This window comes from Furipterus horrens, unplaced genomic scaffold (genome assembly GCF_987537825.1).
Source record: "Furipterus horrens unplaced genomic scaffold, mFurHor1.1.pri manual_scaffold_4, whole genome shotgun sequence".
NCBI lineage: Eukaryota > Metazoa > Chordata > Mammalia > Chiroptera > Furipteridae > Furipterus > Furipterus horrens.
The window spans coordinates 30,228,423-30,248,909 of record NW_028327174.1 but is presented as its reverse complement, the minus strand read 5'-3'; the positions used below and the strand labels follow the sequence as shown (position 1 = coordinate 30,248,909).

The following is a 20,487-nucleotide window of genomic DNA, read 5'->3' as shown; positions in this document are numbered from 1 at the left end:
CAAGGCTGTAAAATAAAGCAATAACTTCAACTCTACATAGCTGTATAGAAATAGATTGCACTAATGCATTTGAAAAGGCTTAGCACAATGTGTAACTATGCAGTCAAAAAACGTTAATTCATCTGTAACTCTCAGCCTCCCCAAGCCAGCTGTGTCACTGCCTGGTATTCTGCTCACGTCAAAGACCTGGGAAGCGCAGAACATAAAAAAAGTTAAGAACACTTTACTAGGTAATGGAGCAGTGACAAATATTTGAATACTCTGTCTTCCAAGTGACAATTTCTATTGCCTTGAAATTAATTCCCATGTGCTTAAACCTTACTTTCTATCAAGCTCTAAAACATTAAAATAGCATAAAAAACTAATTTCTTTAAATATTAACCTCTCTCTGATTGATTCTTTTAATCTTAACTGGTCTCTAGTCTTCTCCTGCCCTGAAAAATATTAGCATTCAAGGAACTAGAAGAAAATTATTATGAGAATGAAATACAAAAATAGAAAGAATTAAATGCATAGCAGCCAATGAATACATAGATGAGTTTTATTCTTCATTCTTAATTTTACATCTCTGACCAACATATATATTATAGAGACTATAACAAATACATTACTTTTATTTGTTCTGTGTTTTCTTTTCCTACATATTTAAGTTGAAAAATTAATTGAATGTGTCTTCACTTTGGGGGGGTATATGTAATGCTTCCTTTTTTCCATTGTTATGAAGCCAAGTTATCTTCTAGCACCTCTTTTACTTTCACAGAAAAAATATAAACTTTGAGTGGAAAAATAGTTCTTATTTACTTCTGGAAAGCGTTAAAGAAAAAATTCAAGGGGCTAAAGATGCTTTTTCAATCTAAGAATAATAGTAACAATAAAAAGTGTACCTGCCCACCCCTTTGGAGAGATTTTGAAATGTCACACATATAAGTGAGTCATGACATTATTTGGAAGCTTGAAGAAACTGAGCGTTGTTTGAGTGTGAATTGGAAAGCTGAAAATGCAAGCAAGAACAAGTAAAACTTCAAACTTTTTATGTAGAATTGTATATCTCAGATTTTCATACTATTTTGAGGACTTTGATAATATACCATTTTACAGTCCACTTGAATTTCAGTGAAACAAGGAGATGATTGGCAGAGTATTTCTGTGTCCCATATCAATCCTGGCCAGAATTTTTATATACTTTGAATATTGAGTTACTTGTTTTTAGAGATATTTTTTACCTGTTCTAGTAAATAAATATAACTCTATCACCACTTAACTCTATATATATATGCTAAAAGAAAAAGTTATCTGCACAGAAGTCAAATTTTTACTAAAATAATTTAAGAAAAATTATATATGTAGGTGCAGGTCATAGGAAATGTCAGAATCATATAATTTATATTGATAATACTTTTAATTCTTATAGTATTAGAAATGTATTTGCTTCTCTCATGAGCAGCTAATTCTAGGAGGAAAAACCCAGTTTGATCTTGCTCAAAATAAAACAAAGCATGGAGATTTGCAGGGAGAATATGCGACTGTGTTCTAAAAAATGTAAAAGTGTATTCTATTGTGATTATTTTCCTAGTAGAATAGCCTCATTCTATCCCTGCATCCCTGCAAGGTGACATGTTCTCCTGGTGAGATCTGGTTCAAGCTCTGTGGCTTTTTACCCAGTTTCATGAAGAGTCTGTTTTTACACATTGCAAAATTGAAATGATAGAGTTTTGAATATGACGAGAGAAACAGCCACTTTTAGTGGCAAGAGAAATGAACACATTCTTTCATTTTAAACAACTTCAGAGAAAGTTGGCTCTACAGTTTTGGGTGGACGGTCACTCAGTTCTGCATCAGTTACCTTCATCATAGGAAGTGGTAAACACCTCATGCCGTAGTTTTTACCCACCGCCTCTGTTTATAAGACTGTAGAAAACAGCTGGCTACGCTCTCTTGTGCATTCAAAAATCCTCTTCAAAATATCTTGTCACCTGGGAGAAACAGTATTGCTTACACTAAGTAAAATTTTTCTTAAAGTTAAGGCCAAGGGACTGAGAGGTATCAAGTGAGATTTGGTGTTGAATAATCGGGCTTTTAAGATGCAGGCATTGTTACTGTTTACAAACTGTGAGGTAAATCTCAAAAAGCCAGAGACCTATTTATCCTACTGTCTGCAAGATCCAGGGATGATTTGATTTGATATTATTTTGTACATGTCATACTGACTGTAGTAATGACAACATTAAAATGAGGGTAAATGCATACACCTAGCTTGTTATAGGTTTTGACGGTATCAAGCACGAGAGGCAGTGAGCAAGAAAAGAAGAAAGTATAACCTGGGTGTCTGAGCACATTTGACATAGGACATCATGAAGGTATTGACCTAAAGTAAGGGTATCATGGTGGACTCAGAGAGACCTAAGAGTCCCAAACCTCAGCTAGCAGGAAATGGAGATTTTTCTTGGAAATTCGAGTTTTTCTCCATTTCTTCATGCACAGAGCTGCTTCTGTCCCAAGGCGAGTGATTTCCTAGAGCTACCAGAAAAGTACAGATGGCTCTCATTTCATCAGTCTACCAGCAGGACAGAGCAGAGTAATCACACCATCCCCACTTCCTTGCCCCATAACTACCTTTGGTGTGAGTCTTAATGCTACTTCTCAGCAGCACAATATCCCACACCTTAGGGGCTGTCTTAAGCTTTTGCCCACTTGTGTATTTCCTCTGACTGAAGAGGGATAACAACATCTGGGAGCAGAAGAAAAGCGAACTACACAAAAAGATGAGTGATTTCAGGTCACTCCAGGATCTCTCCTTCCCACTACCTGGGTTTGTTGCTACTTTTTATGGAGCAAGGTGAGTCACTCAGTTGAAGTTTTTAAACACAGGGAGGTTCCAAAATGTGACCTTGTCAAGTCTATTTATAACCCCGGGACACATCAAGACTGAAATCCAATATCTGATATAGAATTTTTAATTTTAAGATTTCAATAGTGTGTAAAAAGTATATATTTCTTTAGCTTTTATAACTTTATTTTATTTCTCAGTGGTTGCAATTGATTTACTATTTGCCTAATGACACATTTTGTACTTCTTGCAAAGGTAACTGTTCATTCATAGAATACTGATTTCGTCTTTCAGATATATAGCACTCAATTTCTGTTAAATTTTGCACCTAAGAAGCATTATATAGGCCAAGACTTCAGGAATGTAATTTACAATTGTTACCATAGGTACTTAACTAGTTATTACTATAAGAAAGGGAAGTAAAGGGAATTAGCCATTGAGTTTAATAAACTGGAACATGAGCCTGGTTGCTTCACCAGGAAGCTACAGCTTTTCACAATCTAGGGGACCATAGCATTGTACTCCATAGGGATTAACAGCCCTATCTTCCTCCCTTCTGTACCAGATTGCTTCAGGAAAAAGGGAAAACACTTGACCGTAGAGGCCTGTCAGTCTAGCCTGGCTGGGGAGCAATGGATTGACTAGGGGTTAGACCCATCACAAAGCTCATTAAACCTTGAGAGGTTGATTGGTTCTTTTGAAAAAACACCTGGTCTATTCCAAACCCAATCTAATATAACCCAGGCAAACAAATAAGCGCTCTACTGTTTTCTCTCTCTGTTTCTCTCTCTCTGTCCCTTTCTGTCTCTCTCTCGCTCTCTCTCCTGCCTGGTAATGCAATTATCTGCCCTAAGGCGGTTTGACGTTGTAGTCAACACCGGCAACTCCTGCGGCGCACCTGAAGCCAAGCTGTATTGACTCCGTCTTTCCCTTGGACCCTTCAGCTGCGAAGAGAGGGGGGGTCTGCTGCATGGGCAACAGCAGACCCTCCATATCACCCTGCCCAGGCTCTGTAGCGTCGATTCAACACGGGAGGAGACAGATACGATGTCACTCCCGAGTCGGACTGCACAGCCATTCTCGGCGGTGCAGATAGACTCTTAAGGAGCTACACCATCGTCTCTCGAGACGGACGGCTGCCGACGACTACGACGAGCATGCACCCACTTGAGCTTATGGCCATGCAGGTCTAGCAGCTACTGGGGCCCACAGCAGATGTGTGGGCGCAGAAAGATTAAGCTTTAATATGAATCAGAAACTCTGGACACTGGATTTTGTTTTTGCCTCACTGAAGACGCAGTTGGACTTTTTACATGGTTTGATGGAGGGAGATTAGATACAGGGCAGCCTACAGTGGAAACCCAGCAGCGATTTCCACATGAATAAACCTTGCCACACCACAGTCTCTCATGTGATCCCATGGAAGAGCCTGATTTCCACTGACAACACAATTGATAGTTATTTTGTACTATATGTTTGTCAATAAACCAGTTTGTAACAACTTTAAATATGAAACTATTAAAAGGGAATAAATTCAGAAAATACTGAGAAATTCATACTCTAGAGGTTGTACAAATTTTTACAAAACAAACATATGAGAAGAGCCCATTAGGTATGTAACTGACTTAGTTTTATCCTCATACCATAATTTATACATCTAATTTTTATCTGTTAATATAATTACTACCACCTTTAAAGTAATCTCTTGAAATATTATGTTCATATTTATGTTTCCATTGTGCTCACACTATGTTTTAGATTTTATTACTATCCCCAACTCTATGCTCTCTTCTCTGAAAAAGATTATACATCCACATTCTTTGCTAGGTGATTTCCAGTGCCTTCCCGTAGGCAGAGTCTACTTCCCCATCTTTTGTTAGCGTTAGTCATGTGATTTTCTTTGGCCACTAGGATGTGACTGGATGAAATGTATGACCATATCTGTGCAGATGATTTGACTGCACTATCATGGATTGGTTTGACCTTCTGTACCTCTGCTTTCTTCCATAAGTAGAGCATGCTCCAGTTGGGGGATGTTCCCTCAGTCGTGGAATGCAAAGACAATGTGGAGCAGAGCTGAGCATTGCTGTGTGGAGTCCAATGCAGCACAGCTAGTCTGCAACCCATGTGCTGCATCAGTGAAAAATACGTCATTGCTGTTAAGCCACTGAAACTTTGGGGCTATTTGTTGCTATGTTAAGAAGGAATAAAAATTTCAAGTTTCATTATCTTTTTCTTTTCTTTCTTTCTCTCTCTCATTTCCTTTGTGTTTGTTTTCACTTATTTGTATGTATTGCCTTTAGAATATGGAATATATTTTTTAAAACATCCCCAGTGTTATTTCTGAGGATATTTTTAGGCAAACCTAGTTACTGAAAATAAATAAAAGTCTCTGGATGTAAGTCTGGTGAATTAAGTGAGTGATCAATCTGAGTATACTATTTCAGATCAAAGAACTATAAAAGTAATAAAAATGGCTTTCTTTTATGGATCATAAAAGCCCCAAAGGGTATATCAAAAATGATTTGATCTGGCTCATTTTGGAATTATATATTCTGTTATATTGCTAGAATGTTATTGTTACTCTATTACTCCTAACATACTTTTTGACTCATTTAAAAGTGTGAATAGGCCCATGTACCATCTGTTGCTTTGTCTAGCCAAGTGTTTGAGTACCTAACAGAGATTCTCACTGAGTAAAACTGTTGTACTAATGGGTACAATAGGGCAACGGCAAGACTTTTTTAGGACTTACAGAACAAAGGACTAGACAAAAGGCCTGATGGCTGAGGGCAGGGAGGGAGGCAGTACATGCAGCTGCTCTAGGAAGCTAAGAGCTCTGCTCTAATGGTGACAGCTAGAAGACTGCAGTGGCTGACTAGGGGAGGACCAAACAATGGCTTCAGACGAGGAAGCATCTATGTCAGCATCTTTAGAGCAACTTCCCTTTTTGCCCTTGAGTTGGCTACCAAAATGCAAGATTAAAGAGACATCAGGTATCCTATATTTTAAGAAACAATGGAGTTCAGACAACTCTTAAGGCTTGTTGGAAGATGGCCTAACAGGCCATGGTATACCAAACACTATCTCTCCTATAGACCTTAGTGTGTATTTGCAGGAGGGTTTGAAGGAAACAGGTGTTTGAGAGTCATGAGTCATCAGTCTCCTGAGAAATAGGGTGGTTCCTCCCTGACCACTTCTTGTCAAGTTCATTGAGGAGGGAAACTCAAGGAGCCATTTATTTGAGTGGGTACCAGAATGGGAGACCATTGCTTCATTCCCAGGTTAGATTCCTGCTCTGAAAGAGGATTTGTTGACTTACCTGGGCTCATGTAAACAGGAAGGTGGTACAAGAGCAGGATGAAGAGAAGAGATGGCAAGGGAGCAGCCTGCATTCCTACACCCCAATTGTGTGGCAAAGCAAGGATGTGTGAGTTTCTCAAGGTTCAAATAAACACACAGGGGTAATTATACATGACCCGTTCCTTGTGTAGAAAGGGGATGGAGCCCAGGTCAGATGTAACCAGCTTTGACAGTGAACCCACAGTGGGAAATTAGAGACCATGAACACAGAATTGCAATTGCTTGGCACATCAAATGGGAGGCTCATTTATCTCTCTGTTCTCCCTACTCTAAAGTCAAAAGAAGTTAGAACTAGAAAAGGGAGAGGAGAAGACAGGTGAAACAGCAGGCCATATCCTCTATCCACTGCAATCCTCCCAAGCAAAAGCTCAGCAGGTGCTGGAGAATGGTGAGGAGGTATGTGTCAGGTCGGAGATAAAAATGAAGTTTTAAATTGGACAAAATGGGTGGAAGTTGTTTGCTATTTAACAGTGACCAGGAAACTCTGGAACCTACTTTGGTTTTAATTATAAAATGTAAATAGCAAAGGTAGTATTAAAACACAATAATAATAAACTTTTATTGGAGACCTACCAAGTTCAGTCAGTTTAAAGAAAACTAGTTGAAAAACAGTTCAAAATCTAGAAGTCAATGCACAAAAATTACAGCTCCAGGAAATGTACTCATTGCATTGCATGAAAGAAAAGCCTTAAAATGTGGAATAAGAACTGGAGGATCTTGCACCAGAATTCTTAAGAGTTAGCTGAGATATCTTTCTTGCCTTTCTCTATCCCCTTTCCCCCAGTAGCTGCTCCTACAAGAGAGAGCAGTGACCACTTTGGCTTCTTGTATGGATGATTATTACTGAGCACAGAATTGTGTTCAAAAAATTAAACTTGTTTCTTTAGCAATAGATTATTAACACTGCTTGTATATGGATATACAGGTATGTATTTACTATCATAATTAATAGTATCCCATCTATTTAATAAAGTCTCTAACAGACATGACCAATCACATATTTAATTGTATGCTTAAATGGTATTTTTCTGAGGGAAAGTTAGCCATAAATGGTACCCAGTTTGTGTAAACACTTGTAGTCAGGATTACTGATATACAACAATGATGCTGTCTTAGAATTAGCTGGCAACTGTGAGGGGAAAAAAATTAACTATGCTGAGCAGGTAAGTGCCCTGAATAGATTCCTGAATCTGTAATAATGAATCAGAGCATTTCCTCTCATCTTGCTGAAGGACATGGTCAATTGAGTGCCACAGGTAAAGAAATAAAACTCCTTCCAGTCCACTCACATGCTTTCATATGTTCACATGTTAAAGATAGTGAATAATGTGATTTAAGGACAGAAACTCTGGCCTTTTCCTCTCATTCCAAATATACTCATTGCTTTATATGTTATTCAAATTATTTTCCTCAATTAAGCACCAAACTATGAATAGCTGGTAGTGACCCCTTGCAAACCCACTATTATATTCCATATCTGCTTATTAAACCTAAAGCAAAGCAAACCAGAACAGGTGGACTTTTAGCCCTGGGTACACTTTGGAAGTGATGGTGATCTGTGAGGCCCTCCTGTATTGCACCTCCCGTTTCTCACATTCAAGTTTTCTTCTTTCCCTGATCCCCAAGAATCCCTCTGCTTCTGTTCTTCCCTCACTAAAAACTCCACTTACCTCCTCTCACTCATGTTCTGTGTTATGGGCTCCCCATTAGTCCTTGCCTTTCTTACTCTAACCAGACATGTTTCTCATGGTAAGTTACACTCATATTCTCAGAAGATAATATTCCATGAGCATGGAATTGAACAACACTTGAGACAATCTCTCCCACATTTATTAGGTGAGGAACTGAAAGATTAAGGAACCTGCCTAAGGTCTGGGGACTAGAACACAGAGTTCTTAGCCACTGTTCAGACTCTTCTCACAGTACCACATATCCATCATGGGCTGAATGTTCATGTCCCCCACGAAAAGTATATGTTAAGTCCTAACCTCAAGATAATGATATTTGGAGGGGGGGCCTTTGGGATGTGATTAAATTCAGATGAGGTCATGAGAGTGGGGTCCCCATAATGGGATGAATGCCAAGAGACCAGAGCTCTGCTCTCTCTGGCTTTGTGAGGACACAGCAAGAAGGCAGCCAGGAGGCTATGGCTGCTCCTTTATTTTGGGCTTTCCAGACTCCAGAACTGCAAGAAATAAATTCCTGTTGTTTAAGGCACACATTCCATTTTATTGTTATTATCAGCTTTTGCAGCCCAAGCTTATTAATATTGTCCTAAAAACCATTAAAATCTAATTTAGATGATAATTATCTACTTGTATCACCTCTGGCATGGGAATTTAATGCTTTAGTTCCTCACGTTCCTAGTCTGTAAAATGTAGGAGTTTGTGTGGTTTGGTAAGCTACCTTCCAGCTCTAGTGCTCTGTGATTTTAATCTTTAATGAATTTATCAATCATTTCTGTATGCCAGGCATTTTAAAGGCATTTTACATAGCTGTGTTAGGTAATCCTCACATTTGCATCAGGTAATATGATTCTCTGCATTTTACAGATGAGGATATTATGGTTTACAGAGATGAGTAACTTGCCCAAGGTCACCCAACCAGTGGGCAAGGGATTCAATTTAAGTTTTCTGACTCCGAAACCCTTACTCTTCACCATCACGCTGTACCATCTCCTGATATCCTAACACAGGTACCAGCTGATGGCTCACCTTGAGACTACTTACTATACAATCTAGAAATCCTTTTTTGCCACTTTCTTACTGAGTTTTTCTTTAAGCTCTTTCTCTTGTTTCCTGTTTACTAACCCTTAGAAATCCCAAGCTGTCCAGATTGCCTTCTTTCTTTTCAAAGTTCTTCATTTCACTTGGTCCTGCTACCTATAAACTCCCCGAATAATTCCCACCAAAATGTGCCAATAATGTTTCCTTTCTTCTTTTAATATTTCTGAACCTTTAAAGAAGAGCTTGTTAACCTAAATATATTTTTGTGTGGAATATTTATAAGTAGGAATACTTGTCTCTCCCTTACCTCACTTATAAAAAGAATAAAGTATGTGAAATATGCTTTGATAATGCAGATCATACACCTGCCTTACCTTTTCTCCATCCTTCCTCACTTTAGAAAAGTGAGACCACCACAATTTTGAAGGGTCTGACGTTCTATGATTTATTTTAAAAAAAGGTAGTTCTGGATGGGACTAAGAAAGTGAGGAGAGAACACCCTGAATTGAAAATAATATCCTGATTGCATTTAGGAGCCTGAGAATCTTGCTGAACTGTGCACACATGACAGATGTACCTTAAGCTATCCATTTTAATTGGGCCTGTGGTTCCCAATAATTCCAGACTGTGGCAAAAGAGAAATGGGGAGTCACTAACATCAGCATATGAGCCATAATACAATAAATTCTGCTTGACATATAATTAATGCTCAAATCTACACTCATGGAATTTTAAATTAATCCAATAGATGTCTATATTTTGCCTTACTCTTTGAAAATATGGTTCTGAAGTAAGTTTTCTAACAGCCTTTTAAAAAAAATTTCTTTCTTTTTTCTCCTGAATACATGCATAGTTACTTTAAAGGTGATGTAAGCATCTTTTTCATAGTTCCCTTAACAAAATAATTTTTTAACACAAAGCAATTCCTTTGCTATATGAATGTTTCATAAGAATGGCAACCTAATAATAAAAGTACTCTTTACCCCTCAGCCTTTTGTTCTTGCACAGTCCTCTGGGGAAAGCTGGATAATCATCATATTGTGCAGTGAACGATTCATGTGTTTGAACACAGCCAGAGAGGCAGGTTAATAGCTGTAAGGCAAAGCTGGCTTTGAAATACTTGGTTTCCTTGGAACCTCAGCTTCAAATCATAGCTGGAGTGGTTGCTTCATCCTTCATCCTCCAGAGTCACAAATAGCATGGTTTATTCTGAGAGGATATTATATGTTCCCTGGGATATTATCCATAAGGTTTGGTGTTTGATGTCCTGAGAAGACTTCTGGGACATTCTTGCTCATTGTCATAAAATAACATGTCCTTTGAAGTTAGCTAGCACTGTTCAATCCCATTCCCTTTGGAGATTTCCTATAGACTTAGTGGTGTTCTACGAGGCCTCCCCAACCTACCTGGATTCATTTCTGTTGAATTATGAGATGTTGTTGTTGTGTATTTACCATGCAGAGATACTTGTCCTGTTCACTATATCATGTGAATACAGAGGGAGCACTGGGCATATTTTATTTCCAATATGATCTGTATGACAACACAAGTGATTCAGCAGTTCCAAGTGTAGTCTTTTCATTTGTAAATACGTGAAAGTTATGTCTGTCCAATCACCAACTTTATGTTTCTGTTATGGACTGAATTACGTCTCTCCAAATTCATATGTTGAAACCCTCACCTCCAATGCAACTATATTTGGAGATAAGCCAGTAAGGAAGTAACTAAATGAAGAAGAGGAAGAGAAACTAAGAGAACCTATGCACAGACAAAAGGCAATGTGAGGACCAAGAGAGAAGGCAGGCTATGTGTACTCCAAGAAGAGAAGCCTTTCCAGAAGCCAACCTTTCCAGCACCTTGATCTTGGCTTCCAACCTCCAGAACTGGGAGAAATAAAATTCTATGGTTTTAGTCACCCTCTTTGTGGTACTCTGTTATGGCAGCCATGGTAGACTAATAGAATTTCCAAACTAGAACTCTATGTTTTGTTTTGGTTTTTTTTTTATCCAGACCTACATGTTCATCTGTCTACAAGATATCATTCTTAGATTTTCCTGAGGCATTTTACCCTTAAAAGGACTAATTTCATCATAATTTCCCCAACACCTGCTTCTTTACCTTCATGAATAGAATAACCAGACTTCCAATACTTTAACTAAAAATGAGGCAGCCATCTGTTATTATTCTATCACCTTCATCTTCAAAATCAAGTTTGTTACCAGGTCCTATTGTGCTTACCATCCAAATAGTTCTCACATCTAATTTCTTCTCTCTGCCCCCACTGACCGAATTTTATCGAGGCCTTAATTTCCTGAAGGTGTTACTGAAATCAACTGGCATCGATTTTGCCACCACCTGCATTTTTTTTCTACTTGCAATTTGTCCTCTTTACTTAGTCTAATGAAATTGAGTTCTAGTGATTAAAATCCACATAGCCTTCAGGATAAAATATAAAAACCTTAGTGTAACATAGAGGGCACTTCATAATTCAGCTCCTCCATATTCTCGTCTTGTCTTGTATTCCTATTCATGTTCTTCCATTCTAAACACGAAGAATGTAAATGTACTTCCATTTCAAACATATTCCATTCTTATAATAACCTGAATCTTCTCTGCTTTCCCAGGGTACAGTTCTCTTGAATAGCCTTATTCGCTGTGTCTAAAATGATATTTCATTATGCCAACACGTGTTTATTCTTGAATGTGCAACTTAATTAACACATTTTCTAAAAAGTCTTTCTTAGATTTTTCCAGTCTTGGGCAGTTGTGCAGCATCCCCTCAATAAGGGTTAAGTACTTCCCTGTATTCATTATTCTTATAATATTATTTTACTGTGTTTTAAAATTAAAAAAATATTTTCACAAGACTTTAAATTGTTTAAGGACATAATTATGATTTCACTCTCTTGTGACCTAACAGTTTCTTATTCATACAGAGGAGGAAGTCCTCTGTGAGAGTTGAATAAATGAGTTACTATAAAATAAACCCAGTCTTTATAAAATTGATTTCTTCCCCTTCTTGATTAAAACTAATTTGTTAATAATTATGGAATTATATAACCTGTTAAATTATATTTTCCTATTCTATTTCCTCTAATCCTAAAAATTAACACTATACATATGTACATATATTTAAAATACATTTATTAACCTAGATATTAACTATATATCTGAGGATTATGAAACATTCCAAGAGGTTACCAGATGTGTTCCATCATATTGTGATTTGGGGTACTCAGATCATGGGGAAAAACACTGGAGGAATTTTTAATAAGCAAAAGTAATTGTGTAATTAAATAAGCTTATTTAAAAATGGTCAGAATGAAAAGTCCATCATTGATAAAGTTACATTAGATAGGTGTTAGGTAATTTGAAAATATAAACCACTTTTTTAATTAGATAAGTCACGTCATTTGAATTTGGAATTTCTTGCATCTCAGAGGGTAAAAATTACAAATGTAAGAAAAAAATGATATGTGTCTATGAGGAGAATGGATCTATTTAGGTAACTAAATAGAGCACTTACTTCAAAAAATATTCCAAAAGCTTGTTATAAGATGTTTAGACTAACTGCTAACAAAAATGTTTGTGCCAAAAAAGTTAGACCCTGAAATTTAGTCTTATTTAAGATGTAAGCAGTTATAATAATTAAAAAAAAATATATATATATAAATAAATTAAAATAGTCAGTAATAACCCATGGGTAGCTATTATCTCTGGTGTTATTTTTGGTTTTGGTGCTCTTTAGAAAAATTCTCTTCCACTTAGGACCCCAAGATCATCTGGTCTTCTATGGGACTCTCCCTTCATAATTTATCCTTTAAGGAAAGCTTCAGGAGTCTCACTCTGAGACTTCGCTGTCTCTGAAACCATTAGTGGAGGATGCATGACAGTGCTCAAAGGGAAGGTAACTGAAATTGCTTTAATTTTTTCCTGTTTCCCTTAATCATGATTAGCAACAGAACAGATTAACTGATTTATTTTAATGCTTTTTCTGATTATAGTGTAATAATTTTTATTTTCACAGACAGGGAAAACAGGGTGATGAGAGAGCAAGTTATTTTGAGATTTTGCTTATTTCCTTTCCCAAGAATTCTGGGAAAGTACAAATAAACAAAGAATCCAGCAAGAGCCAGTCTATTGTTTCTCTCTACTGAATGGTGCTTCAGGGCACCTCATTTGTGGTCTCCTTTCTCTCCTGGATTGGTAATATTGATCGTAATCAATTAAGAAGTTGTAATTTCAGTTTGAAGGCCTTGAAGTATAGGCAAAAACACAGGTTAAGGAGTCAGATATATCTGAGTTTGTAATATGATTGGGCTATTAAATTGCTTTGTGACTTCTGACCTCTAAGTTAACTTCTCTGAGCTTCAATAGTGTCTAATAATTGCTCTGGGAATTAAATGACATAAATTAGGAATGTATCTAGTGAAAGTCTGACATTTGTACCTGCTAAATAATAATAGTATTTCTTCTTACTATTTCTAGAAATATGCAATTTGAGTTCTAGCTCATATTTTTCTATATTTCATAAATATTTTTGGCTACAGTGTGGCTCATTTTTACAAAAATTGTTTTTCCAAACATTACTTGATGGAAAACTTAAACTTGTCTCAATCACAATAACTGCTAAATTAAAAATATTTCTTATTTAAATGCTATATAGCCAGCATGCTCAGTTAAATAAAAACAAGAATGATGGAGCTTTTTTCACTAAACAAGACAAGTCTGGTTTCAAGGATGTTCAAGTTTAGTGTCTTTGTTTTATGTCATTGTCAAAAGCATTGGCAAAACAACCATTACTTTAACAAACATTTAATAACATCAAGAGCATATCTGAAGTCAGGCACCAATGTAAGAACGATAATGTAATTGATTCAAGAAGCACTCTAAAGTCATCATTATTATTACTGATAAAACTGAATATTATATCTGATTATTTTCCTTGGTTTCTCAACATATACTGAATAGTTGCTCTAGATATATTATTTCTGTTGACCCACATAGTCAGGCTTGTTGTGCCAATGTTTTATCTGAATTGAATGAGCAGGCAAAGCAGTAGCATTCATGAACATAAGATGGAAATTGACTTTGGACACTTCAGTACAGTACAAGTGGCCAGACTGGGTCAGATACACGAGAACATTTTGCCTTTTCATGAGAAACATGTGCTATAACTTCTAGGTTAAAGTTTGTACAGTAATGAAGAGAATAATGATTTCTTTTAGCATTTGCCCAACAAAAAGTACCCTTGAAGCATAAGCTTTAAAATGGGAGTTGAACTACAGAAATAGCTATGAAAATAAACTTATTTAGAAGAGTTTTTTTAATTGTAAAAGTAATATAAATTTTTTCAACAAAATCTTGTTTAGAGCCATCTTCTTCTTCCCACACCTACCCTGATTAGCAAGACAAATTAAAAAAAAAAAAAAAGATTTGTCCTTTGAAAGTGAGATAAGCAGCCTAGAATACTGTGGTTATGGCCTTTTACACTCCAAGACAGTGCCAAGGAAATTTGTGATTTGCAGGAACACACGTTTAAAACATACTGGAATAAACTGTTCTATTTTCAGATGCAATGGTTGATGCCAAGAGAGAAAAAGTGACTTGCTCTAGTTTGTGCAAGTATTTTGTTTACTTATTCAAAAGATAGATACTAAGCAACTACATAGACCCTGACAATGCAATGGTGACCAAAACATGGCAGTAGAGTAGTGACTGAAGCATGGTGGTGATCATGACGAGCAAAATTCTTGTGGCCATGGAATTTACATTATAGTGGGAAGAGACAGATGCTAAACAAATATAAAAATGAATAAGTAAAATAATTTTAAGATGTCTATTTAAGGTGTCTGAAATATTAACCTTTAGTGAGCTGACAAATACAGCTTGTAAAAGAATATCTTTAGACATAAATTGTGAGTCTAAAAATATAGTTAAAATATCTATAGATGTTTAATTTCTAAGTGTAGATGTATTTAAAAAGATACTTTAAGCAAAAGTGAGAGAACTACAAATGCATAATTATAACTTCTTGGACTAAATTAATGCCTGTTTAATATTTCTCTTTCTCACATGTTCATTCATTTGAACATATTTTTGAATCAAAAAAATGCAGAATGTCTTTTCAAATTTGTAAATTTGAAACAAAAGATGAATTAGTTTCTATTTTGAAGACGTTATCAACTAAGGAAGTTTAACAGAATCACATTTTCCCAGCTTTCTCAGGATGTCATCTCAATTTTTGTGATGCAACTTTGAATTTTCTATAAATATACTCTCTATGTATTTATATGTCTTCCATGATTAGTTAACAAATTTTCATAGATCTTAATTATTGACCATAGGTATTATAATTTATTAACCACTATCAGAAAGACATTGAAGTACAAGAATTCTTAGCCTTAGATGTGCATACAACTCAGTTTGGGGAAATATGATATACTTATACATAAGGCCTTATATTATGAGGATCAAACAATGACAGAAAGTTTTGGTACAGAAACTTGATTAGGAGGAAATTACTACTGTTCAGAATAATTTCAGAAAGACTGGATGTGAATTAAATCCTGACATAAGTAAGACATGGATGGGTATGTGTTGGAAAATAAAAGTGGTAGGAAGTTTCCAGAGATAAAACTGTTATATCCAAAGACTCTATAAGAGGAATAAGCAAGAGTTATTCAGGTGATAGTGACCTAAAAATTCTGACAAGACTAGAGAGTTTATGGCAGGACTAGTGAAAAAAAAAAGGTTGTAAAGACAGATTTGTGATAGATTATAGAAGTCTTAAATACCTAGCTGAGAAGATGTGATTTGTCCAATAGCTAGGAAAAGTAGTATGTACAGTCAAGATTTTTGAGTAGGTAAGAGGGGTTAAATTCATATGGGTTGAGATTCATCTAATACTCTGCACTCATTTTGTAGAGAAGGAGACTAAGGTCCACAGAGAGGAATAATCTTGCCTGACTCAGGTCAGGCAACTGGTTCTTCCATAGCAGTCCCACGGTTTCCATTGCATTGTTATAGCTTCTCAAGAATAGGACAAGTTTTGTTTATTTCTTATCAGATAATTTTATTGCTGTGAGTGGCTATGGTTCATGGGAGAGTCGAGAAACAGTTTAGACTAAGTGTGATGCAATACTTGAGGCCCCACAGAGGTCTAAATAAGTGTTTCTTTAATTCTTAAAACCCATTTTCTGTTTTTATAAATAAAATCAATATTATGTCCTTTTTATTCTTCTTTAAACCCAGAAATAATTATTTTGATAATAAACAATAAAAATTATAACATTGAATTTTATTTTAGAAACAACGCACACTTCTATTGATATGAGTTTGGTCTATCTCCCCTTACTCCCACTTACCTGAACACAGGTAGTGGCAGGAAGGGTTGTGAGAGATTTTTTGAGGAAAGAATCTCTGGAAATTACAGAACGTAGTGACTGAATACAAAGCCAAGAGAGTAGGTAAGAAGGGTGCATTCTAGGCTTTAATTTCCAAAGACTGTTCATTCAAGTAATGACAGTAGAGCAAATAGGTTTAGGGAAAGTTACATAGACAAAATTGTTCTAAAGGACACTATTTTTCAGAACCTTTAACATCTTGAGGTGCACCATGACTCTCCATGGTTCGAAGAGAGCAACAGCCTTTTGAAAATTTATGTGACCATTGAGCCCTAACTACATGTGACTATTGTTCCTTGGAAGACTCTTTTGGAATCTGTACCTTTAAATGATTAAAAGTCTCTACCCAAAGGCTCTCTGACCAAATGACAGAGACCCTGGGCTCTATCTATGTCTTCCTACCTTGACCTTGTGTCTTAATTTTAACTCTTCTACCAACCAGCAACTTTGACAAATATCCTGGCCTTGATTAACTCTCAACCCAAATGCTGGTTTGGAGCTATGTCTGTCATTATCTTAAATGTCCCTGTATCAGCCACCTATGTTTACTCATGCTTATATAAAATTTGTCTGGAAAAAGTCCAGCCATTGTTAATATAATGAGAACAGTTTACATGACATTGATGTAATCTGGCAGCCCAGGAGTGTGGACTGGAATGCGCATGTGTGAACAATGATGACTTCTTCACTGTACTATTCAGGGGAATAGGTAAATGCTGTTGAGTGAACATGTGCACTGTGTGGCCATTGCATTAAAAATAACTGATGAGTAGAGCAACAAATCTGCATCAAATTTTGCATTAAGGTTAAACATTCCTCTGTGGAAACTATTTGGATGAATCAGAAGTCCACATCTATGGGAAACTGGTGATTGGAGACTTCATCACGACAACATGCCTGCTTAAGAATTACGTCCTGTGCAGAGTTTTTTTTTGCCAAACATCAAATCGCCCACGTGACTCAGCCCCACTACAGCTCAGATTTAGTGCCCTGTGAATTGTGGCTTTTCCAAAAACTAAAATAACCTTAATTGGGAAGAGATTTCAGACCATTGATAAGATTCAGAAAAACCTGATGGGGCAGCTGATGGTGATTGGGAGAACTGTGTGAGGTCCCAAGGTGCACAGTTTGAAGGGGACTGAGTTGTCATTGTCCTATGTACAATGTTTCTTGTATCTTGTATCTTATTCAATAAATGTCTCTATTTTTCCTGACAGACCTCATATTTTATAAATAATAATTTCCCAATTTATAATTTTTGAAATAATAATTTATATATCATTAATAATAATCTCCTAAATTTTTTTATACCCTATTAAGCCCTGTACTGGAAGTTCATTTCCCATTATGGTCAGAAACAGAAAGATGGGTACAGTTAAAGATGAGATCTAATAGCAGAACGTGTTGAAGAAAGTATGTTGAGCAACAACATTCAGGTCAACTTTATGTGGCTCTAAATCTTCCACCAAAGTTAGTAGTGCTATGTCTCATAAAGCATAAATGGCGGGAGAAGAGTAAGAGGTGGCTGCTCTTTGTTCTTCCTCACTTAAAATAATTTAAGTACCTAGGGAAGATAGCTAGGAGGTAAGAAGTGCTGATATCTAATACTACAATAACCAGTTTGTCTAATAAACATTTAAAAAAAGGAAACCCATAGGTGAATTAAGCATGTATACATCTTTTAAAGAGAAAAATAAAATAAAATATCAGAAGGAAATGTAAGAAAAAACAAATGTGGAGGGGAGGGAGGAATGGAGAGAAGGCAGGAGAGAGAGAGAGAGAGAGAGAGAGAGAGATTGAGAATAACTTAGAGAGTGGAAAAATTTAGAGAAGATGGGTTATTAGAAAATATTTAAAGGGGCTAAGATGTTAAATAAGAGATGAGCATCTATATGATAAAAGTCAGAGTAATATATTTAATAGCTAGTTTAAAGAAACTTCAACTACAATCTGAAATGTAATTAAAAGTACAGTATAGTTTTAGCATAGTCAACATGTCTTTGTAAAGGTCATAGTTAAAATAAGCAATTTATTGCCATTAATTACCAAGTTTATTAAAATAAGTCTAAGCAAACATTCCCCTTTTCATTTATGAAGAGTCAAAAGCTTAATTGCACTGACATCAAGAAAGTCATAAACTACTTTGCAAGTAAGAGCCTTTAAAAAAAATCAGAAATGGACCTCTTAGCTCCAAATTAGGAGCAATATTTTGGAGACTAAGGGGAACCTGGGAGCTGCTAATCACATTTCCATGCGAAGCATATTTAACTCTGATTTGGAAAAAAAAAAGTCTGAAACTATAATACAAAGGCTTTACCTAAATAGCTGAGTGAAATAATCTGGGTGTATGATCAAAGAACATATTAAACAGCTTCTAGAGACCATTTTGCCACGAAAGTGGATACAGGGTTTATGGTGTTGCAGTTTCAGAGAAATAAAACCCTGTTCTTTTTTTCTTATCTCTAAGATACATTTCAGTCATTGGTTTATTTTGTGCATTGTTCACTTTTGACCAACAAAATTAAGCTGCTCAGTTTCACATAAATGTACTGACTCATTTTCTGTTAGTTAAGCACATGTCTATTTTCACAGCAACAAGAGTGAGATTTGAAAAAAAAAGTAAGTGCTGCATGGCAGCACTTACATTTATTATTTTTTATGAAACTTAAACCTTGAGAAACCAACTTTGAGTCATGAGTGGTTGGAAATTGTTCTTAATCACTGAACATTAGTGCTCAAAGGTCATGAAGAACAACAATTAATCACTTATCAATAAGGGAGAAGAGGCTGCAACTACTACTTGTTCCCTGTAGTCTCACAAATCATGATCTCAAACTGACTTTCAGAAAACAGTGTCAGATCAATTGAAAAATCAAACAGAAGGACATCTTATAATTTTCTTTTAAGCATTTAAAAAATAGGGCCATGAATTCAAAAATGACATGGTTTTGAAATCAAGAAGTTGTGAGGCACTGAGTAGAGCTTGGGGGGGAATGATTTACAAGAAAAGAAGCAGTGGTGCTTATGAGAGGGTGACAGTCCAAAAATTTGGCCATGAAAAGTGAGGAGTCTGTTTCCACAGATTTCCAGGAACGGATCTTATTTATCAAAACTGAAATTTTTATTAGGATTCTCGACGGGAAAATCTTGTCTTACTGGTTCCTGATACAGGCCTACTTTACTTGTCATAGTTGAAAAGTCTCTAGAAAATTTTCTGTATACAAAATTAACCCCCCCTCCCCACACACACACAATATTTTAAAGGCTCTGGCTAGGGAGAGCATTCAAGAATCAACAAGAAACCAATCAAGGATAGAATTTGGAATTGAGAAATATTACTCCCTTGCTCCCTTGCTTCTTGGTTTTGGAAGACAGCATTTTGTGTTTTGGATTTCCTACCAGGGTAATACCCTGAAATGATTCTAAAAATAAGAGTAGTAGAATTAATTCTCTGAAGCAATGTCTCTATACTTAAAATCTGTTTGTCAACTTTGAGCAAACCAACATGGTTGAAACTTACTTGACTGAACTGATACATTTGTAATGATGAATAACTGGAAACTTCAGTTACCAATATCATTTGCATATGACTTTCTATCTTTTAGTATTTCAAAAATAGTACAAAAGGTCATTCAGAACGTGTTCTTCTAAAACATGGTAAGCTTCAAAAGTGAGCTCAGTAAAAATAAAATAAAAACAATCCTATTGATTGTTTTTTTAAAGAACAGTGCTCCTGTATTATCATATTAGTTCTATTAAATAAGAACATACACAGTGAAAAAAAAGAGCTTATTAATTCTATTTGTGTCAAATGTTAATACTTTATTCATGTGTGATTGAATTAAAGTTTGCAACAGACAAAGGTTAAAGAAAGTTAATAGTGATTATATGACCTTGGAGTCATCTTAGAAGAGCTTTCTCCTTTTTATGCTAAAGTAAAGTGGTTTGTTATTGACTTTTTCCCTTGGGCTATTTTTTGGAGCTTTCAAAATTCTCCAAATAAATTCCTCCATCCATCTAGTTTCCATGTCACCCAACAAATGTTTAAACTTAATAAAGGCACTAACTTTTTAATATTCTTTAAGATAACTTCATTATATAACTGATTAATTTTATTGTAAGTGTTACAAGCTTGGATTTATGTAAAACATTTATATGGATAAAA

The 20,487-nt window shown here is 35.8% G+C and overlaps 1 protein-coding gene across 1 annotated transcript in view; it reads right to left on the bottom strand.

Moving 5' to 3' along the window:
- PIK3C2G (phosphatidylinositol-4-phosphate 3-kinase catalytic subunit type 2 gamma) overlaps nt 1-20,487 on the bottom strand; it is a 283,426-nt gene that overhangs the window by 125,425 nt on the left and 137,514 nt on the right. The gene's annotated exons all lie outside the window — the stretch shown is intronic.